Consider the following 24,011-nt stretch of genomic DNA (forward strand, 5'->3'; position numbering starts at 1 on the left):
TGTGCCTTTATTATGTGGTCGATGGGGTCTGCAGTCCACTCTATCCACAGAGCCATCTCCCCAGGCAAGGAAATGATTTGATTAAAAACGGGTTCATCATCTTACTCTTGAGATTCTCAAAATGTTAAGCTTTACAGCTGCGAGAGTAATAAGGTTAAACTGGAAAAGTCTCGATAAGCTTAGGCCTTGAGCATGATTCGTCTTTAACGTTCTTTGTTTAAAAGGCTGAGCTGAGAACTTTGACACACTATGCAAACTTCTGCTCTCCCCGTCATGATAATTTAATAAACCCAGGGGCTGTTACTCATGAGGTAAAGCTAGTTCATGCACAGGATGAGTGCTGCTGGAGACGGCAGGGGCTAAGAGAGCACCCGCTCCTGCTGCAGACACAGCTACACCTCACACAAGACGATGCTCTCATGGACGTAGGGGGCCAGGAACTCACAGCTGAAGAAACTGAGAACCAGAAACTTAACAGTGCATGGTTGTGAACCTGTATGCCTGGGATGAAGTGCGTGGGCTGCCTCCGGAGGCCTGCACTTCTGGCTACTGAGGCAGTCTTCCTACCCTTTCTATCAGGACTCTGTACCATTGATTTTTATTTTTTTTTAAACAGATTTGAAATAAGACTATGACCAGACAGTGATTCCTAGAGGAAACACCTTACCAAAAAAAAAAATATATATATATATACCTTCCTGTACCATTTCAACTTTCCAGATCATTGTTTCTTTTAAGATTTTATTTATTTATGTATATGAGTACACTGTAGCTGTCTTCAGACACACCAGAAAAGAGCCTCGAATCCCATTATGGATGGTTGTGAGCCACCATGTGGTTGCCAGGAATTGAACTCGGGACCTCTGGAAGAGCAGTCAGTGCTCTTAACTGCTGAGCCCCATTTTTTTAAATTCTTAACTGACTTTCCCCTCCAATGAGACGATGTATTAAAATAGTGCCCCACATGAGTTCCTAGTTACAGGGTTTCTTTTTTTAAGGGAACTAACTTGTTCATGACATGCCCCAGTTTCTCCATCCCCTTAAGGAGACTGGCACCAACTTTCTTCCCAGCCCAGGAAAGACAGATAGGGAGAGGGCTACAAAGAGAGAGGGAATAAGAACGGAAGCAGTAAGTAGCAAAGTGGGACAGGAAGACAAGGCCAGCCAAGGGCTGCTGCTAGTGCACACAAAGGTGTTTGGGTTGTAAAGTGGACAAAGGTTTTACTGAGGAAACTCAGCCCAAGCCCCCTACTGCTTTAAGAGCACAATTCCCATTACTCTGGCACCCTTGGTAATTTACACAGCTCAAAATGGAAACCGTTCTCACTACGGCTGCCAGCCACCAACCTGATTTTTCTTTTTTAAAGGCAACAAAGAAAAAAAGACCCGATGTGGTAGGGGAGTGAAAGAGGGGAGAGGAAGCAGGAAGGAGCTGACCCCAAGGAGAGATTCTGGGGTCTCATTTTGTAAAAGTAGAATTGTGACTAGAGAAAAAAAACAAACAACAATGACAGTTGTGTGGCCCTGAAGGTTTTTTTCTGATTGGCTAGGGAAACTGAGCTCTGAGTTAATCATTTGAGATGGGGTCTCACACTATAGGTCAGGTTGGCCTGCAGCTCACTATGTAGCTCAGGCTGGTCTTGAACTCAAAGCAGCTGCTCTGCCTCGACTGCTCAACACTTTACAGGGTTCTCTAGGTATGATCCACCAACCACATCAGGCTTCATTTTACTTTGGCTTTTTATTTTATTTTTAATTTATAGTACTAGGGATTGAACCCCAGGGTCTGGCACATGACAGGCACACTCTCTACCATGGAACTATGGTCCCTAAATACTTACTTTATTTTCGACTGTTTGCTTTGAGATGTGCTGGTGACTGAGCCCAGAACCTCATGTATTTTATATTGTGGGCACTTCAGACACTTCCTAGACCAAGGTGCCTGCTGCTTGATCACATAACAATTCTAAAGGTGTGAATTTTAGAGAATCTTATTTAAAACATATATAAACACATATCTATGTGTATCTATATACATCCATCTATTTATCTATTATCTATCATCTATCAGTTATCACAGATCTATTATCTACCTACCTATCATATATGAATATTTGTGTGTGTGTGTGTGTGTGTGTGTGTGTCTGTCCCCGGATCTCAGTTAACTCCAGAAGTGAGTCATAAGACCCAAGAGGCTGCCAAGAAGGGGGTTTTATTTAGCAGTATTAATGAACAATAATGTACTGCCTGATTTGATTCTAAGGAAGAGATGTCTCCTAAGAATCTTTTTAAAAGTATGCTCAGGTCCCATAAAATCTGAATGTATTCAAATCTGAGGGAAGAGATGGGGCATATGTGGATTTGGATGCTATTCCTCCATATGGACTTCCGATTTTACACACCACACACACACACACACACACACACACACACACACACACATACACACACCGAGAATCTAGTATGGAATTATTTATGATTCTTAGGTGTTAGAAGACCAGCAGTCCTACAACTTCATAAGATGTATATGTGTATTTATAATCTATGTATAGCTATGTATATTTATTTGCAAAGCTTCAGATGGAGAACCCAAACTGCAATGTGACATTGCCTCCTTGTGAAATAAACCAGGCATTTTCCAAGTTGGAAGAAGACACCAACCAGTAAAGCATGTTATTTTCCTTGGCAATATAAAACTATGTCTGGATCCACCTTATTTTTTTTTTTATGCATTTTCTCAGAAAAAGAGAAGAAATTACCAAAATATCTAAAGTAGACAGATGGGAAAATGATTGCTTGCCATGAATTCTAGTCCACAAGGAAGTAGTGACTCGCCATTAATTTTTATTTTTATTTATTTATTTTTGGTGACTCACCATTTTTAAGGGTAATTTACACATAAAGTTTGTCTGAGAAGCTTCACTCCTGACGTAGACATTGCCCTCTGAAATACTTGGCCTCCCAGCAGCCATTTCTGAGGCTGTGTAAAATCAACAGAAAAATACACCTTTCTGGGGTTGAGGCCACGCATGAGGAATTGTGGCCGTCAGATATTTATTTATTTTTAATGTTTTGAGAAAATTACAAACAACCGCGAGCCTATCATAGGAGGCAGCCTCTTCCACTCCTCCTCACAAGGCTGGTTGAGCCCATGGAAGAGAGTGAACTTCCACATGGTCCCTCTCTCATTCTGCCTCACAGGCTAAGAAGTGCGTCCTCTGCAGGGCCTGCACCAATGACAGGAAAGGGTAATCAAGCAGACATAGGAGACTCCTCAGGAACAGTTGACTGGCAAGAAAGAGATCTGACAGAGCCTTTTGTTCCGCTGGCTGAGAAAGGCTAGACAATTAAGTGTATCTGCCCGGGTGCATGTTGTGACAGGCTTCCAGCTTCGTGGAGTAAGATCCCCTTTCCCGGTGCTCTGTGAAAGCAGAGTTAAGTCTCTTGTCCCCTGGCTGGAGACAAGAAGTAGGTGACTGCAGTGTTGGTAGACCCAGGTCTTAAAAGAGCAGGACTTTTATACAAAACATCACACTGAAGGAGGCATTAGGAAATCACAAGCATTTACTTCTCAGAAGGGTGAAGATAAGGGTTTAGAGAGATTTAGGAGAAGGAATTTCTAAAAGGCTACCAAGACACCACGTATATTCAAGGGTGTATACACCCTTGAAAATACATGGTAAAAAAAAAATGTTTATTTTTACTTAAAACGTTGTGCTTTACCCACAGACCTAATTAAAAGGAAACATTTTAAAATTGGAAGGACCTCAAGAAAAATGCAATATGGTTTAGGATAACATCTAGTGTGTTTCCAGGCAACTGGCTTTCCCAATTAATTAAGCCAGGAGACTAGGGCAACAAGTTGTGCCTCTGAATCGCACTCCAGTATTTGGCACCAGCCCCTACAGGATTTCAGAACGGTCTCTGAACGTAGTTCCTTAAGAATAAAGATAATGTTGCCTGTCTCAGCATCTGTCTCAGTAACAGGGTGTGCGTGTGTGTGTGTGTGTGTGTGTGTGTGTGTGTGTCGTCTGTATATTTGATGTATGTACATCTTACAAGTGTGTGCCCATGTGTGTAGGTAGAGGCCAGAGGATGCCATCAGCTTTGTCACTCTCCATCTTTCCTGTTTTTAAAACAGGGTCTCTCAGTGAACAAGAAGCTCTTCGAATCCACTAGGCTGACGGGTCAGTGAGTTTTAGGGTTCCACCTATTTCCTCAGTGCCAGGGTTACAGGAGTGTACCCCCTCCCCAAGCCCAGCTTTTGTACATGGGTTCTGGAGATCTAGACTCAGGTCTTCTTGCTTGTGTGACAAGCACATCAGGGAAGGAGCCATCTCTCTAACACCACTGCAACTTTCTATAAGGTAATATTCATCATTCTTATCATAAACATACGAATCTATAATAATCTAACGCTCACCTCTCAAACCCTCTATAATACAAACTGTAGGATGATGGGAATGCTCAAGTGTGTATTATCCTAAACAGCAGGGAACAACTGGCCTCCCATCAAGCTTTGAGACTTGGGTAATTAACAACAAATCTAGACTTCAGGTTTGCTTTCAGGATCACAAGTGTAAGTCACATCTAGGGCTGGTGACAGCTCCACTGGCCAGGACTGTTCTAGGTTAAGATCTGAAACATCTACCTAGAGTTCTCTGGTCTTCCTTTCCATCCCTCTTTCTCTCTCCCACCCTCCCTTCATTTTCATTTCCCTTTTGTGTATTAATGGAGCACATCTGCGTGTGTGGTTGTGTGTGCATGTGTGTTCATATGTATGTAGAAGCTAGAGAACAACCTTAGATTTGTTCTTCAAATGCCATCTTTTTTGGGGGGCAGGCATCTCTTCCCAGCCTGAAAACCCCTTATAAGCTATCCTGGATGACCAGCAGCCCCTGAGGTGCAACTGTCACCTACTCTCAGTGTGTGAGATATGATTTATACTGGGGAAAAACATTGCTATAATCTACCACATATACACAGTACAGAGACACTGTTAACAGTAACATGTGGTTTCAGTTCTTAGAAACCTATAGCCAAACGTGGGATAGAAATTTACTAGTACCCAGGTAATATACTCCTCTGCAGCTAGTTGAAGGTCATGGGACTAGCAATGGCCAATAAAAATGTAAAGATGCCATATGCTACTTCTGGGCTAAGCTAGTGATGAGCTAGAGAGCCAGGCCTGTCTCTCCGGGTGTGGTGACTGTAAGTCACATGTTTCAGAGCACACAGCTACAAGATGGAAGAAAGCAGCTCAACCTGTGATATTAGAAGAAAGAAACCACCCTTGCTCCAAACCACTCAAGGTCTGGAAATAGTCTCATGGGCCAACCTTAACCTTTATCCTCAAAGCCTGGCTCCTAATGGAGTCAGTCAGTCACGATGGGGTCAGTGATAGAGAAAAATATTTTCAGGAAGAGCTTTCTGGATGTGGTGGCGCTTGGATTGAGCCCAAGTGGGGGTATGGGGGTGGCGGCGGTGTCCACAGAAGGGAGAGGAGGAGGTCTACATCAAAAGATGAAGCTGAGCAGGTGGGGGGCATTCCACGTACAGGCTGCCACACCAAGGAATCAGGCATCGGAAAGCCTTTTCTGCAATAGTGTGGTCTCCCACCATTTCCCAGTGTATTCCCTTGTGAGATTGTGAGTAACGATCCTAACACATGCCTCTCTCATCAGTAAAATACATATAGGAAAGAACTAAAAACAAGTTAAGTAGGTAAAAGTCTAATCTTATTTGAATGACTCCTTAATCCTGACCAATTTATAATCATTAGCTAATACCTTCAGACACAGGCCGGTTTGTGGGTAGGAGCACTGCTGTAATCTCTTTCAGTGCACGGACACTAATTATTTTGTTGACTTCGCATCAGACGCGATTCCATTGCCAAAGCTTTCCCCTCCTCCAGTGGCCATAGAAGGGTCAGCTCCGCTGGTTTCCCTCTGTTTGCATGCAGCAGATTATCAGGTCTCTCTTCAACATGGCTTCTTTGCAGCCATCTCTTTAAGCCACTTGCTCTTTTGTGAGAGTTAATTTAATTAAAACTAAATAATATAATCTGAAAATCCACTTAAGAGAGAACAAGAAAGCTGAGGAGAGAATGAATGAGTGGTTTAGGTCCCCCCCCCCCCCAAGCCTGTCTACCCAAGAGATATCTTGGATACTGTGAGACTATGACACTGTTCAGCCAGTCGGAGGCATCACGATCAGTTTCTGGATCAAATATTAGTGGCCAACTCACGCACTTCTTCTATTTTAGACAGGAATACATGCTGAGGAAATTGCTACTTTCTTTTGGGGGCCACAGTAGAATTGTTCAGAGTCACCTTCGGGAGCTGGTATCCCTCTTTGGAGACTAAACATAAAAGGTGACAGATGGGATGCTGGAACAGAGCCATGCTGTGAAGACCAGGGAAACAGCCTGAAGTGAACACAAAGACAGAGGGAATTCATAACCTGTGACATCTGGGCTCCACGTTCTGAATCCATTACAACCAACCTTAACTTGGGGGAGGGGGGTGTTTCCCCCTCAGGCAGGTGGGAAACCCTTACCTTCAAGGCAAAAGCACCAGGGACTGCCTAGGGAGAATTCCAGGGAGAGAAAGAGAGAGAGAGAGAGAGAGAGAGAGAGAGAGAGAGAGAGAGAGAGAGAGAGAGAGAGAGAGAGAACACTAAGCTCACAGGGTCTCTCTCTCTCTCTGTGTGTGTGTGTGTGTGTGTGTGTGTGTGTGTGTGTGTGTAGACAGTCACTGCTTTCTCTCGCTAGACTCAGAACGAGTGAAGGAAAACCACCTTTTTTCCTTCCACACTCCCATTTTAGTTCCCTCACCCTTATTCCACATAAATTCCATTTGACAACCCTGCTAATTGGATAAGAACTCCTATCCTCCTAGGAGGCTGTTCGCTTTTCTTTTCTCTTACTTTTTCTTTCTCTCTTTTTGTTTTTGGAGGGCTCAAAACAGGGTGATTGTGCGTTCTTTAACAGGAATTCCATCTGCTTTATTTCTCTCTCTCCATTCAGCGCTCCTTCTGAATATTTATGAAGCCTTCCCTCTAGCCCCACTCCTTACAGCCCCACCTCCACACTCCTACCTCTCTCCCCACACTGCTCCAGCCTCCTCCCCTTCTCTCAGAGCCGGGACAAAAAACCTTCCAACTCCCCCCCACCCTCCTTGCTTTAGATAAACACAGGCAGTGTCAAGTGTGAGGAGAAACGGGGGAAGGAAGGGGGGCTTCAACTGCCAGTCAAGCCCCTGGCCTTCCATGCGGCCCGGGGGCCTACCCTAATCTGCTGCATGCTTGCCATATGGGGGCTGTGTTGCCCCGGGAGACACTAACAGGCAGAACGGAGCTTAATAGAGTCCATATTCATTGTGATGCAGTGAGGTAGCTCAAGGCGCCGATGCCCCTTCGCTGCTTTCATTCTTCTGTTTCTCTCTTTCTTTCTGGATTTCTTCCCTTTTTCTTCCTTTAAAAAAAAAAAAAAAAAAAAAAAAAAAAAAAAAAAAAAAAAAAAAAAAAAGCCTGGTCCCCAAAGAGCTCTAATGTGGAGAGTCCTGGGCTGCTGGAAAGGCTGGACCTAAGGTTAGGAGTGAGGAAGAGGATGATGGGGGCGTGGGGGGGGGGGGTGCAGGGGGTGGAGGGCAGGGAAGAGGCGCAGTACAGGAGAGCACATGTTACCTAAGCCTGAGGCTGCACACAGGAAGGACAGGACAGGACGGGCGGGTGAGTCGGTAGGATTTAGGATTTACTCTGACACCCTGCCTATGTAACCCCATCATTCCTTTCCGCTAACTCCTGTCCATCTCAGGGTCAACTATACTCATTAAAACCAAAGGCACCACTTCTCCAAGGTGCCAAGCCCTTCACAGTTCCCATGAAAGATTCAGGTGGGGAAAGGTCAGAGGCCCCTTAATAATGAATTCCTTGCTGAGCAAGGAGGCCCACCAGTCGGCCCTGGTTGGTCCACTTCCTCCTCTGGCCAGGTGGTGGTAATAGCCCTGAATTGTCAAGGCCCAACAGATCTTCTCCCTTAGGGAGTGGGCGGTCCTTGGCATGGGTGAATCCACTACAATAGCCCAAAGCTCCTGGACATAAAGGGGTGGGGGGTGAAAGGCAGGAGGGGAGAGTGTGCTCTACTGATCTCCCAGTGAGCTACTTTACTATGCTTCTCAACACAATCAAGTTGGAAGTTATTTATTTATTTATTTATTTATTATTTCTGGTATTAAAAATGCACGTGAAAAATAATTTTAACAAGGCTGCTTATCATTTCAATACAGGGTGCTTATCTGTATTGACATCTGGTCGCTGCATTGGAATGGTCCCTGGTTCCTTCTTCTCAGCATCTTTTCTTTGTTAACCAGCATTTCATTATACAGTCAAAGCTGGTTCCAACCAAGTGGTCCTCCTGCCTCAGCCTCTTGGGTGCTGAGATTACAAGCACATGCTACCACAACTCTTTGCACTGTCTTCCCCTCACCTTCTAGACTATCAAGCTGAACCAAACAGGTAAAGATTACAGTACCAGCCTTGGATGGTGGTGCACTCCTCTGATGTCCTCTTGGGAGGCAGAGTCAGGCAGATCTGTGTGAGTTTGAGGACAATCTAATCTACACAGTGAGTTCTGGGACAGCCAGAGCTGGAGAGTGAGACTCTATCTCCAAAAGCAAACCCAAAGATTACAGTAACAGAGCAGCTACTGTTCAATACACAAGTGTCTTCTAGCACCCATAATTAGGTTCCTTTGACGCTCCACAATGTCTTGTGAGGTGCGTGTGTGACCAACGTGGTGAGGATTTATTTGGTGCTGATTAAATATCTTGTCCATGATCACACACACAAAGTAAACCTCAGAGTCAGGGGCTTGAAGCCTTGGTCCTTCTTATTCTTCTGAAGCTTCTTGTAAGGAGCTGAGGCTTAATAACTCAGGCGATTTTGGTGTGGATTTAGCAATTAATAGAATAATTACAAAGATCAAGTAGCCACATGAAGATAATTGTTCTTAAGAGGAGAAAATAATGTAGAGCCGAATTTATAAAAGGAAAGTGAGCATCTGGGTGAGGCGGGGATGGCGCGTAGGAAATCAAGTGACTTGAATATGAAGAATTAGGAGAGATGTTTTTAACCCTTTGAGTTCAGTTTCAAAAAGAAAGAAAGGAAAGAGGAAATGGGTGAGCACAGCCACTTTGATAGCTTCCCAATTGGGAGCGATTAGCTGAGGTTCAAAGGCTGCACACAGCCACCCAGGGTCTTTACTCTTGGCCTGCAGTCAACCTTCCCCGTGACTTCCTCCCACTCGCTCTAATCTCAGCAAATTGTGTTTCACCTTCTGATCCTTCTACCTGAACCCTCTTCTTCCTTTCACTTCATCCCGGAGGAACAACCCACCCTCGAGCACCTCTTCCTTCATAAACCCTCCTTTCAACTGTCCTTCATGCTATCTTCTGGCACGCTTTGCACCTGATACACGCCGTGGTGATTTGTAAGTTTGGATGAGTGTGTCTATAATATAGCCCCTGATGTAGACTACAAAATCCTTGAGGCCAGTGTGTACAAATGCATCTTAGTATTTCCTGGCACTTCCCATGGCCAAACTCAATGTTTGCTGAATGGAATGGTTTGGTCCAGGTAGGAGTTAGAGGTGGAAGAAGAATATGGAAAGGGATGATTTCGGGACTGAGGAGTCAAAAAAAAAAAAAAAAAAAATCAAAAGGTCCCAACCAGTGTGGCCCCAGCTGAGTGCCATGAAGCCCGCATGCTCCTATGAACGAGGCAGCACCGAAGCAGATTCTCCTGGGGCTTGTACCCGTCAATGAGCTTCAGCTACTGCCCTTCACATCTCTTCAGGCTTGCTGCAGTACTCAGATCCAGGATAGTACCTGCCTATGATACTGTAAGTGAGCCCTCACTTCAAGCTGAAAGAGGCTGGCAGGGAGGGAAGTTAGAAGGGGCGGGGGGGGGGGGGGGAAGCTGTTGAGTCAGAAAGAGAAGGACAGGTCCAGGCCTGAGGAGTTCAAGAAAAGAGCATGGGGAGGGGAAGACAGATTAGAACAGAGACCTGGCCTGGGAGAGTCAACTAAATGAACTGAGATCCCAGGATGTACTCAGCCCAGTACCCGGTGCTTCATACCCATGACTGCTTTCATCTTCCGAACCCAGGGATGCTGCTGTCCCCAAATGAACGCCTTATCCAAACCCTTCATCATAGCTTATAGCATAAGGACTTTAGGACTCATCTTAAATTTGTATCGCAGACACAAACTCCTCTACTTGTGACAATGTTGGAACTTAGAGTCAAGCACTAAAGAATGTTCCACGTGAGGATCAGGTATGGGCATTACTGTTCCTGCCTTGGAAAGTTCCCTATAAGATAACCTTAAGTTATTTAATCTCTTCGCGCCTTGGATTACCCACTGTGAAAATGAGACTGAGTACTTTGATGGGCTCCTAAAAACCATTAATGAGATAATGTGCAGAAGCTGCCTGGTACAACAGTCACACAGTCCATTTGGAGAGCAGGGGTCATGACCTTTCTGCTGAAGTCAGTCACTGGGGAGCTGATTTCATGCACTGGCATTGTCACCTGGTGGGCCTTTCAACTAATGTCATTTCAGACCAAAGATGTGTTGTGTTTTCCACAGCTCCAGACACATAGAATGTGTGGCCTTTGCTCTTCCTTTGTGGACTGTATACAGCTATGCAAGGGATGCCATGCCTGACATTCACGTGTGCATCTGAAGGTCAAGGAATGGTATGCAAACAGCAATACATTTTATATGATTTACAGAATGTCCCAAAAGCTGGCTAGCTGTCTGTCTGTCTGTTTCTCTCTCTCTCTCTCTCTCTCTCTCTCTCTCTCTCTCTCTCTCTCTCTCTCTCTCTCTGCATGTGCCTGAGCATGCATGAGTATGTAAGTGTGTGTGTGTGTGTGTGTGTGTGTGTGTGTGTGTGTAAAGAAGAGAGGGGAGAATCCCTGGACAAGTTCTCATCAGTTTCTAGCGTTCAGTCTCCACCCAGGTCTCATCAACATCCACTCTAACATAAGCTAATAACCTCCCCCCTTCCGCATATGCCCTTTCTGCACTCTTGATGATGATAATGACATTAATGATCATAATTTCTCCATAGAGTGTCTCTACTTGTTCAGAGAGAATGGGAGAGATATCCCCACCCAACAGCAGGTTATTTGGCACCAGAAATTCTGAGTTAGTGTTTACAGAGGGGAAAACATAACCAGAGCTGTTCTCCAGTATGTACTCCCAGCTCCAGAAAGGCTCTTGCCCCTGAGCTCACTTAGGGAATGCACACAAGCCACAGGAAAAGGCACGCTGTCACAAAAGGAAAATACTTAATCTTTCCCATCTACGTGTTTCTAAATATTGGGGTGGCCAGACCTATCCCCTACAACCCATCACTGAGTCAATTCAAACACTGTAGTCGCTGGAGAGGGAACAGGTATATGTACTTCTAAATCTCCTGATGCTTAGAGTGGATACAACAGCAGAGAAAAAGCTAGTATTCTACAGCCTGGATAGATAGATTTAAAAAAAAAAAAAAAAAAAAAAAAGGTGAAATCAAACCTTGAAATCTTGAAGTCCTGTCTCTCAGGGAAAAGGAATCAATGCATTAAGCATAAACCCCACTGTCACACTTAGGCTCAGACACAAGTCCAACACAGTGCCTACTTGGAAGTTTCCAATGAAAACAAGGGGCCCTGAAAACAGGGTGCTATTATCAAAGGAAATTCTCCTAGGATCATACTAGTAGTCAGCCATATGTAAGACCTGGGGAAGGTGCTTCCTCCAAACCACACAGAAGGACAACGGGACTCAGACCAAAAGTGGAGTAAGAAAACCAAGGGCATCCATCCTGTTTAGTGATGACACTAAGGAGAGGAGATAGATCCACTGCTGTTAACCAAAAGTCACTCCCCCTAGAGAACAGTAGGGCCCTGGGGATGGACTGAGTATAGTTCAGTCAACCTACAGGAAGCTGCATGCACTGTCCAGAGGGCTAAAACCAAGGCCAGCTTCTCTGACATCTTTTGGTTAGACCCAAGTTAAAATCCAGCATGAATGGTCTCAAGAAAGTTGAGTTGCGTGATAGACTGATTTCACTAATCACTAAGTGCAGGCATCAGAGGGATGGTGAAAAAAATGTGAACACATGTTACTACTGTCTGCGTGCATGTGTGTTTAGGCACACATTGATGTGCCAGAGTTTAGAAAGTCAGCTCTCAAATATAGCCCTTTTTATAAAGCCCAAAAGAAACTTTCCTTCTATCATCCATATTCATCTCTTACCCAGTCCCAAGAAAGTCAAAGTCTGATGGTCCCAGGACAAAGTCTAGGACCCAACAGAAATCAGTGTGGCAAGGTCTCCCGGGTCTCACTTTTATCACATACACAGCTGGTTTGCTTCCTTGACACACAGGACGCATGCTCTAAGACAACGTCTGCTAAGCTGTGCAAATCTCATATCCCAGCCTCTCCTAGGCCCAAGCACGGGTCTGTGCATTTCAGATCTGGTAAACTCCCAACAGAGGGCTTCTCTGCTAGCACAAGATAAGGGAATGATGAAGGCAGCATTCGTCCACCTAGGCGTTTGGGTCCCTGTGGCCCCTTTCCAGAGATGAAGTCAGATAGTGTACCCAAGCCTTCCCACTGTTCCCAGCAAGCTTGGGCTGGGTGGAGTGGGCTTGTGAGAGAGGACGTGTGGGAGGACCGTGGGAGAGGACCAAAAGGCTGTAGGGACTTGAGGAAGCTTGTTTTCGTTCTATATAGGCATGTGAGGTATCCTCCAGCCACGGCTGGATGCTTGGCTCTTCTTTCCCATGAAAGCCTTCACAATTAATTCTTTAATTCTTTATATTCTCCTGCCTGCTAAAACAAAGGCTCCACAATGGTGATGCTCTTACCCACAAGGGCATCTGTAGCCATAACACATATATCTAGGTATGTAGAAAACACCTGTTGAATTAGCCAATAATGACTTATGTCATTTTTGCTGTCCTTCCCTCACAATGATTAAGAACCAAAGCATAAGGCTCACACAGAGACCTTTCATGTGACTGGAAAAGCTCTCAGGTTCTGTGACCTAGAGTGAAGAAAGATCAGTCCTGTGTGATTCTGGGACTGAGTTAGGCAAGTGCCAGGCAAAAGCAGCCCCAACCCTCTCACTCCAATTCTCACAAGTTTCTGCATGCCTGGAGGACATCTGAGGGAATCAAATGAAGAACTAAGTCTAAGGGTGAACTGGCCAAGCTATGAAGGCACCAAATCTTAAAAGCACACTGAGCCAGGGATGGTGTACCTCTCCCTCGGAACCGGTTTGGAGACCTACAAATCTGTGTCATACTGAGATGGGGTAGGAAATACAGATTGTACTAGTAAAGCTTCTTGAATAAAGGAAATACAAAGTCAATAATGAACAGTGACTTAAAGTTACAATTTGATTATTTTCACTGGCGTCTTCCCACCTGTTTCCAATATTCTAATTATGTGCACCATCTGCCTCAAAGACACACACACACACCATACAAGCACACACAGACACACATGCATACAGACAACAGACATACACAGATATACACACACAAACACACACACGCACACACAGATACACAAGCACACATAGACACACAGACACAGACACTCATATGCACACATACATAGATACACACATAGACAAAGACACGCATACATACACAAACACACACGCACATATACGCAGACACACGCACAGACATACACAGACACACAGATACACATATGTACACACACATACACAGACACACACACAGACACCTAGACACAGACACAGATACACATATACACACACAGACAGAGACACACAGACACCTTGACACAGATACACATAGACATATACACAAGCACACATACACACATAGGCACACAGACATGCACACATATACACAGACAAACACGCACACAGACACACACACACATACACATACATAGATACACACAGACATAGATACACATACACACACAGACACACACACACTGAGCAGAGCTGCAGCTCTAGCTGGTAGCTATGCTTCTGGATCATGACAGTTTACTTGCCCATCTGACCTTATTCAAACTCACTTTCTTCAGCACCTCCCTGACCCCGAAAGCTTACACATGGAGTCCCTTGTCCCACCTCCATCCTTTCCTTTCTCAATTACCAAGCTCTTTTAAAACGCCTACAATTTAAATAAATACCACTGTGGGAACGTGAAGCAGGCTGCAGTCCATCTGTCAGTAAGTCAGTCCCTGCCTTCTGCTGGAAGCCCTCACCTCACACTGGCCAGCTCTCTCCAACTCGTGAAGCACTGAGGCCTTAGTGCAAGGCTGGCACATACAGGGTAAACAAACACATGGAGTCTTGCAGCTGGCCCAGGGGCCACTGTTTATGCAGGAGCAAGTGTGAGGAACTACAGCCAGGTGGTGATGGGACAAGCAGAGCGGGCAGGCTATTCTAGTCTCCAACTCCCAGGCTCCCACCACCTCAAGGAGGATTCCCTGCAGAGGGTCTGCCATTCCCAGGTACAGGACAGGACAGCAAGCACTGTGATACAATACATGTTGCTGCAACTATGTAAGTCCTGGAGGCAGACACCCTGCCATCTTGCCTGTTGTCAGACACCAGCAGCCACCACAGTCCATGGCTCCTGACAGGGGCACAGTGGCTATTTGTTAATTACACAGACAGATGAACTGGTTTCCTCCCTGGGTCACAAGGTTACAGTGGGTAGTGGAGGATGGTGATGGGATGGAGGTTGGTGAGTACTGCCTAAGACATTCCAAAACCCTACCAAACGATAAAAGATGTTCCAGACTCACACCACAAATAATTTAGAGAAATGCTAAGCATGAAAATCCAGTCAGACTTTTCTTTGCTGCAGACCTTTCAGAACCTTTAATTTTCTGTTACACAGCATGAATCACCAAGATAGAGTAGGCTCTGAGTCCTGTAACCACAACCTTGGACTGACATGACCCCTTGCCTGGGGATTATCTGAGAGTGCCATTTTTTTTTCTTAGAATACCATTAGTGATGAGGATTATTGCCAAACACACTTTTGGACATGCTGATCTAATTTAAGAGGTTCTTGGAGATTCAGTTTTGAAATTAAAGCAAAAAAAAAAAAAATTTGAATATGTGGCATGTAGTTGTTTGGGGTGTCATAGAAAAAAGCGTCAGGAGAATATTTTAATATCAATTATGTCAGAAGATTAGGAGATTTGTACTTTTCACTTAAAACACCAGAAATTGTTAAGGTCGGTTTGTATTATCACTTTCATCATTAAAAAGACAAATCGAAAAACTAAAAAATAAAATAAAATAAAATAAAAAGCCTATCCCAAGCTACTACGGTGACATCATTAAGCTTGCATTTTCCTGTACACCCGCTGGCCTCATTTCCCAATAATCCCTTGGACCCCCAGAGGATGTTTGTCTCACTGTCAAATCATGGTTTGCTGTGCTGGGTTCGAAGGTCAGGTCCTCATAACCTGTCTGTAAGCATCATCTTCCCAGACTACAGGATTTTGCTGCTTTCTCACTACACAGACATGGACTTTGCAAAACGGGAAAATGGGCTTACTAGTTTCATCAGTGACCTTTAGAGACCCCTCTTTCTAACAACTTTGCTTTCTTTAGCAAGTTGTATAAAATATAGCATGTATACTTTGCTGAAACTGTTTTGTGAATGTGCTTTGGCCTAAGAACATTGATTGTTTGGCAGAATGTGTGGCTGGCATGCATGAAGCCCTAAGTTGGACCCACATTACTACATGCAAGCATGCAGCTAATAGCTTAAGCAACATGACCCACCCCTCCCTCAATAAACCCTGCATTTTAATGTCTGATATTTTTAATGCTATTAATGCTTCAAAATGGTACATACAATCTAAAACAAAACTCATATTACCAAGTTAGCTCACTTATTTGCATAATTATACAAAGGCGTATATGACTCCCGTTAAAACTGCTACAGTCTCCCACCAACCACCGCTGGTTACATAATGTATCTGAGATGCCTACATCAGTGTATGCATTCACATTTTGTATACAATAGAAATTAAAACTTAGGCTTTCTGATTATTAAAAGATATAGTATTTGGGAAAGTGTGTTAGATATATGCAATATATATATAGTAATTTGATAAACTGACAGGGGCAGGAAGGTCATAAGATCAAGGCCATTTTTACCTACACGGGGAATTCAAGGCCTCTCTGGGCTATGAGAGACGCTGTTTCCAAAAATAAAGCAAGCTGCTGCCTTTTTGCTGCAAATCACCAATTTCCTACTGATTTGTAACTGTCACTGAGATTTAGTGGGTATATAATTATAAACCAGGTTTTCATGGTAAGCAGTGTTATGATTAAGGCACATATTTAGGTTGAAAAGAAATCACCAATCTTAACACACAACCAAGACAATTATTTAACCATTGGTTGAGCTGATAAATAAGGCAACCATCTCAAATATGCATGTGACCTTGTTTGACCTCTAAACAATTCCGGGCACCAGCAGTCTTCTCAGCCCCATGTTACAGGTGAGATTTGGAGATGCTAAGTCCTCAGGTGGAGGATTCCCAGCCAATCCTCTGGGGGAGCTAAAACACAGTAATACCAGGCAGCACCTCAGGCAAAGATCGGAAATGGGAAGAGAATAAGTGTCAGGTTTTCATACTCTGCCCATTGCACTGTTCCACCGGCTTTGAGGATCCTGTGCAGATGTCTCTGACACAGACGGCCGTGTCGTTTTGGAGAGAATGACGTCAAGCAAAGCTGCTGGCATGAGACGCAATGCCCAGAATAAGGCATTTTGCGCAAAGACCTTACTATACTGTTTTAAGGAAAGTTTTAACAATTTTAAAACTGAAGTTAATTTCCTCACCGCGCATATTGACTTGTTTATGTATTTTACTTTTATGTGTATGTGTGTCCATGCACATGTGTGTGTGTGCCAGTAGAGGCCAGAAGAAGGTGCTGGGTCCCCTGGAGCTGGGATCGCAGGAGGTTGGTTGAGGACCACTTGACATGTGGGTTGGAAGGGGACTCTGGTTCTGTGGAAGAGGAAGTCTCTTAACCACTGAATCACCGAGCCTTCCAGTCCCTAGTTGAATTTCTTTATGAAAGAACATGTGTGTTTGGGGACATGTGTCCATGTGGAGACCAGAGAACAACCTTCTGTCATCCTTAAATACCACCTCCTGCTAAGACAATCAGGGTCTTGCACCAGCCTAGAGCTCACCAATTTAGCCTAAACAGAAAAGCAGGCAAGCTTGCAAGCACACACACCACCAGGCCTGGCATTGTTACCAGGGTTCTGAGCATCAAACTCAGGGCCTCAAGCTTGTGCTGCTGTTATCAGTTTCCCCCAGATCAAATCCTCATTCCTTTTCATGTCAAAGAAATAAATATCCAGAAGGAGAAAGAGGAGGAGGAAGAGGAGGATGAGGAGGAGGAAGAGGAGGAGGAGGATCCAAGAAAATGCCATCACTGCAAAAATCACCTTTGCTGGGGATCAAGATGAGACCCTCAAGTTAGTCCCTGAATCACTAATGGGACTCTGCTTACTGCTGGGGGCATGGAGGCCTGGCACCAAGGAATATGGGAATATGGGAATATGGGAAGATGGGAAGATGGGAAGATGGGAAGATGGGAAGATGGGAAGATGGGAAGATGGGAAGATGGGAAGATGGGAAGATGCTAGTAGGAAAGAACAGTTTTCAAAGCATCTGTAAATTTGAGTGCTTGTACTACAAAGTCCAAGAAGGCAGAGACATTCCCTTAACGAAGGCAAAAAGGAGAAATCCAGGGGTTCATAGATCCCAAGGAGGTGAATCCGAGGGACCCACTTCCACTAAACACCAGATAAGAACAGAAGATTTGAGCACCACTGGAACACTGTTTGACAACCCAAAGGGTTAAGAGCCTCAGCCTTCAGCCCCAGGCCTTCCTGGTCCCCACAGAGGAGGAAGAGGAAGAGGAGGAGGAGGAAGAGGAGGAGGAGAAGGAGGAGGAGGAGGAAGAGGAGGAGGCAACATCCACCCCCCACATTAGAGTCCATGGCCTGCTGCCTTGGGCCCTCCCACTCCAAGAATGAAGCTGCCTGCTGCCCAACTTATACCCAGACTGGTTTCATCTGCTTCCAAATCCATTTTGTGTCTTAACTTCTGCCAAGACTAAAAATTTAAACACGCACACATCATGCATGCATGGGAGGGAGGAATCAGGCAGGGACTTTAAACTGAAAAAGTAAGCAGAGATGGGAGGTGCAGGCCAGCTGCTGAAAGTCAGGGCCGGAGGAGCTCCGGGAGCCAGCACACCCTTCCTGAAGTCTCTGCCTGCTATGTAGGTGTCAGGGTCGGATCTGAGGGGAGAATTCGGAAGTGTGACCTCGCCTGTCTCTCCTCACCCAATTGCATTGACTTTAACTGCCCGAGCAGCTCCGAGTGGTCTTGCTGTATGCCGGAAGCAGATCCTTGTCCCTAACACTTGGAAGAACACTGCTTCTTGCTCGTCCTCTCTCAGCAATTCCAAAACGAATAAAACAGTATTGGAACGTGACATGGCTCTGGGTGGGTGCAGACAGCTTGCAAGCTACCTGTGACTGACTATACCACAAAAGAGGTAGGAGATGGACCCTCCTCCTTAGGATTCTGCTTTATCTCTTCCAGGACTTGAAGCCAGATGCTTAAATCTGGGGACTCAGAAACCACAAGTGTCTTTGAGACTTCATCCTTCCTACTCAGTGTTCCCTAGAGTTGGAATAATGGCCTAACCTCTCTATTGCCATTATCTACCCTTTCTCCAAAACATGGAGAGCTGAGGACGTACCCTGCTTAGAGCTACCCCGAGGAATCACACCATCTCCTGGAATTGTTTCTCAAGTCACTCAGCAGAGAACACCTGTTAAATTCGGGGCCCTTCAAAGATGCCATTCAAGCTAGAAAGCAAGAGACCGCTTCTGAAAAAGGGACACAAGCAACACAGAGTAGCACAAACCAATGGCAAATTCAGCCTGAGTGGCCCCACCACTGATCTGAGGCGATAAGCCAATCACAGCCTTCCCTGGAATAAGAAGCCTTGTAGCATTCACCTCTGACCCACTCTCACAGAGCATAGTACATGTCAGCAGGGTAAAATGTGAACAAACAAACAAACAAACAAACAAACAAACAAAACCTTCACGTGGATAATCACTGACTCCAGGTGAAGAGTATTCAGAGAGTCAAACACCAAGTCTACAATAGAGCAGGTACTCAGAGAACTACAGAACTGCAGACACACACATGCCTCCAAAAAGCTCTCCTGATTTCTGTTTTGCTCTTGCTTTTGTTTTGCTCTGTAGCCTAGGATGGTTAGGAATTGCTGACCATCCTACCTCTGCCTCTGGGGAGAACTGGGATTGCAGGTGTGCATGACCATGTGAAGAGCTGCCCTTCTGTAAGAAGGAAGTGCTCATCTGTTTGCATAGTAACCAGATGTGGGCAAGGCTTCTTTATTGCCTGATACCTCTCTGCTACCAGGAGCTTCCCACCAGAAGGAGCTCGGGAGCTGGCTGGAGGGAGTAGGGGGGCAAGTATCTGCTCAGGCAGAAATGAGCACAGGCGCTGGCTGTGAGCTAGGAGACTACATCTGCATAAGATGGCTCCTTGTCCAAATGCATATCCATCCGAATCGCCCACTGCTTGGGCTGCCTCCTCCCTCCGACAGTCAGACCCCTCTCTGCCTCTATTAAGCTCTGCATAAGTCCAGCAGCCATCTCCTCCTCCATGAGCCTCATCTCCAGGACTTTGAGGCACATAATGAAATCTACTTGTTCTCATTCATGTTTCTGACCATTGCTCATTAGTTTCACGGATGACAGTTATGAAACCTGTAGAGGGAAAAATAAACGTAAAATACTCCCATAAGTCAGTGGCTCCCAACCGTTGTAATGCTAAGACTCTTTAATGCAGCTCCTTATGTTATGAAGAGCCCCAACCACAAAATTATTTTTGTTGCTACTTTATAACTGAAAATTTGCTACTGTTATGAATTATAATGTAATGATATCTGCTATGTAGGGTATCTGATATTCAACTCCAGTGATAGGATTGCTCAACCCACAGGTTGAGAACTGCTGCTGTAAGTGCTTAGGGTTTGTGATACTATTTTTCTGCCTTTATGTTTGTTTGGGGTTTTAGATTAGAAAACAATGATAACAATAGGATAACTATGATAAGATACTCTCAAGCCTTTACCAACGTCAAGAAGCTCCTATCCACCCAAAGTCCTGTGCATTAAGACAAACAGCTCTGTCAAGCTGGCTTCATCAGGTTCTCAGGTCTGGATAGAGGAGGTGTGTAGCCTTGGAACCTTCTGGATCTCTCAGGCCAAGAGGCAGGCCAGCCCTTCATTTGCTATTGCTGCAACTGGTAGGGTTTTATTCTTTACAGTAATACTCTCTCCTATCTGTGTTCCATATCCCTTTATCCATTCATCTGTTAATAGGCACCTAGGCTGATCCCCTCTCTTAGCTACTATGACCAGTAGCAGAATTTCCTCCCATTCTGCACGCTGTCTCTTCATTTTGTCGGCTGTTTCCTTTGCTATTTTAGTTTGATGTAATTCCAACTGTCAATTAACCAAACTCTCTGAACAGTCCAATGTTTCAAAATATGAGCTCTTGGCAGATTATTTAAAATCTCCAAATTATGCCAGGCTCCAAGTATTAATGATATAATGATGATGACAACACTGGCCATCTAAGTAACTGTTTAGCCTTGTATCCTACCCTCCATGCCCTGCATTGGTCCATTAGTTAAAGGGGTAGTGGACAGTCCATGGAGCTACTGGAAGGCGGTGGAACCTTGGAAGATGGGGCCTCATAGAAGGACATTAGATCATTAGACACATTCCCCTAAAGTGGATATTGAGACCCACATCTCTTCCCTCCTCCTTTTTCCCTTGGCTACCATGAATGAGTAGAGTTCGCCCATAATGTGCTCCCTAACATGGTGTTCTCTGTCTCATGACAGGCCCCCAGTGATGGAGACATTTGATCACGATCTAAAACCCAGAAAACTATAAGCAAACAAACAAAACCAACAAAAAAGCAACAACCAAATAACCCCTCCCATCTTTCTTCCCTTTAAAGTGATTACCTCAGTTATTTTGTCACGGTCTCGAAAATACTAACATAGCTCGGAGTCTGAGTCACACGGTCTTCTGAAGAGATGTGAGGATCTCTTCATGGTGCTCAATAAATATCTGACCAAGTGGAAGGCTGCTCTGCTGGCCACTGCGGTGACATGTCTGTGCTGTGGAAAGTCTGTGGAAAGTCTGTGCTGTGGAAAGTCTTCTGGGACATGAGGATAAGTGGTCATGGCTCTGTGTGAAACCCCAAGTTACTATGGAGTGAGCGTCACGAGTTTTAGTGCGTGGCATTCTCCATAAGAGGAAGCCAGGTCTAAGACCCCCACCTCGAGTCCCACAGGGACACATGCTTCTTCTTGGCTGAAATACAGAAATCAGGGGGTCTCTGCTTTTCCCCCGCCCATTCCAGGGACATTAGCACAGGCATTTGGTTAATTTCAAGTGTGGGAAAGATTAGTTCTGCCTGCCTAGGATTCCGTTTCAATTGGCTACGCATGTCCTTTTTACTTCCTGACTCTCAAAGCATGCAGGACTTAATTATTAAGGAGCCTCCCTGTTCCACTTGCCCTGGAGGCTCGCTTTTTCTGGAGAGGAGTGGGGGTAGGGAAGTAAACCTGGGAGCTAAGCCCCAGTTCCACAATTGCTCTGGAGATAACATATTGGAGAAGACCCAGACCACACCAGAGCTCTCTTTTCCCCAATACCCCCACATGAAGCAAGACTCACCCTGTACTTCCTTGCATGCCTGACCACAGGGGGACCATAGAGAGGTCTGGTACTGCCCCATTGTGCCTTAGGCTAAAGGCAATTTCTAAAAGGGCCAGCATAGGATATTTATAACTAGATTTTCTGAGAAACCCCCAACCTACCAATATCAGGATAAAAATTAAATAACCATATCTTCCTCTTTTTATTTGGCTCAGAAGAGGCAATCCCTTAGACACATACCACTTGGCATAACTATCAAAGCTACCCCAAGTCCTTGTTCAGGATTTTCACTGTCTAGTCTCTTGGGAGAAGAGAAAAGGAGTGTGGACAGGGTGACTGGGGACTGGAGGCTGCATTCTGTAAAGAACATGGGTCCCATATTCATCTGTACCAGCAGACCTCTGTCCTCTGCTTCCCCAGGCTAACTGAGGAAGGGCAAGGACTTCTGGATGGTCAGTAGTCAGCGTGACAGCCTTACAAGCTACGGACACCAAAGACAAACCAGGAGGCTGCACTCAGAGGGTACAATTATAGCAAGAGCAGCTTGACTGTAGAGTGTTGTCCACACGTTGCATTGTATTCGTTCCTACAGTCTCAGGGGCAAGTATGTCATCAGTGTGCATTTCATGAGAATCAGAACAACATAGTGGCAGCCCAAAGCCATTCACCGGTGGCCAAAGTATTCACCAGTCAGGTTACAGATTGGAGATTGAGCTGGAAGAAGAAAGACAGTGGAGAGGTGCATGGATTTGGATCATCAGCATGGAACTTCCTGTCTGAAAACTGACTTCCGGGGCCATCTGATCAGTTTTACTCCTCCTCTGTGCTGAACCTGACATGTCTGGCTAGCATCTTTCAATGTGAGAAGGTACCACCTCCTTTCAGTTCTCTGTTGAGTCCAAGCATGAATGGAAGCCGGGGTCTAAATTTCAATTTTTGTTCCCAGCCTTGGAACTCTCTTTACTGAGTCTACCTCCTCAGCCTTTAAACTTGTCTCGTTCCCATGCCCTTTCTTTCCCTTAAATGTGGTCCAGGGCTAGAGTGCAGTTGGAGGAGCGCCTTCCTTCTGCTCCCAGTGTCAAATCCATTTCCATTGCCTGTTCCCCAGAGAGCCCAGACCTTTGCAGTGAGTGCTTAGTACCTTCATTACTGGGAATTCTGCTCCTGAATTCCTCGGGAATCCCTGTCTTCACTGCTGCCGAGAAGCAAGTACTTTTTGGCAGGAAAACGTTTCTCTGATTCTTTGGATCCTTTTGTGCCTTGGTTGGGCTTCCACTTTAATGACCACAAAACAAGCCCCAAGGCCCCATCACTCTAAGGGCTGAACACAGACACCACTAAAACCCGGGTGGGGCTGGGAGGCATGACTTCTGAGGCTGAGGGTCCTGTGGTCTGCCACCGGATGCTGGTGTACAGAGGCACTACCTGCCGGGGGACTTACACTTCCACACTCTTAAGTAAAACAAACAGCCCCATGTGCTCCTCCTGCCTGTGTGTTTACAAACCGGGACCGGAAGATCCGCCCAGCTGATACTTCCAGATGTGGAACCCAAACATAGACAGTTAGCTCCTGACAGAAGCACCACAGCCAGGCAAGGCCAGTGGAAGATGATAAGGGGCCACACTGTGGAACCACAGGTCAAGTGGGAGCAAGCCAAAGCCTGCTTTGCCAGCATCTACCTCCCCAGCTTGATATGTTTGTGAAGTACAAGGAGAGAGAGCCAACACTGACATGTGAAAGATGGCCCACCTGGGTGATCCCAGCTACCTGCTGGGCAACTGTACGTACAATGACAGGATCAGTATCACTGGGCACCTGAAGGAAGGATGGAGAAAAGAGCAGGTGCAGAGGAAGTCTTTTTAGGCAGTGGAGTGATGAGTCTGTGTGATTTTGTAATGAAGACACAAGGGCATCTTGTATTTGACTAATACACCACAAAGCTTCTCTGTACCTCCCAGGCAGGTGTACAGTGCAAAAAGTAGATGTTCAATAAACTCTGCTGAAATGTGTGAAGAAGGACAGAGAGACATCAGGAGGGAAAGATGGCTCACCTATGAACATTCCTGAAACCTGCCGCCTAGAGAAGTGGCCACTGTACGGTGGTCTTGTGTGCCCCTTTCAGGCTTTTTAAACA

The 24,011-nt window shown here is 45.3% G+C and overlaps 1 protein-coding gene across 5 annotated transcripts in view; it reads right to left on the reverse strand.

The window, feature by feature from the left end:
* Boc (BOC cell adhesion associated, oncogene regulated) overlaps nt 1–24,011 on the reverse strand; it is a 74,768-nt gene that overhangs the window by 39,582 nt on the left and 11,175 nt on the right. Inside the window, exon 1 of one of the 5 annotated variants that reach the window (XM_076942986.1) lies at nt 5,790–5,810. The exons of the other annotated variants lie outside the window; for them this stretch is intronic. The gene's annotated coding sequence lies outside the window, so the exon portion shown is untranslated. Of the gene's footprint in view, nt 1–5,789; nt 5,811–24,011 lie in introns of those variants that run through there. 5 annotated transcript variants of the gene reach the window in all.

The sequence above is a fragment of the Arvicanthis niloticus genome, chromosome 12, assembly GCF_011762505.2.
Source record: "Arvicanthis niloticus isolate mArvNil1 chromosome 12, mArvNil1.pat.X, whole genome shotgun sequence".
NCBI classification, from domain to species: Eukaryota; Metazoa; Chordata; class Mammalia; order Rodentia; family Muridae; genus Arvicanthis; species Arvicanthis niloticus.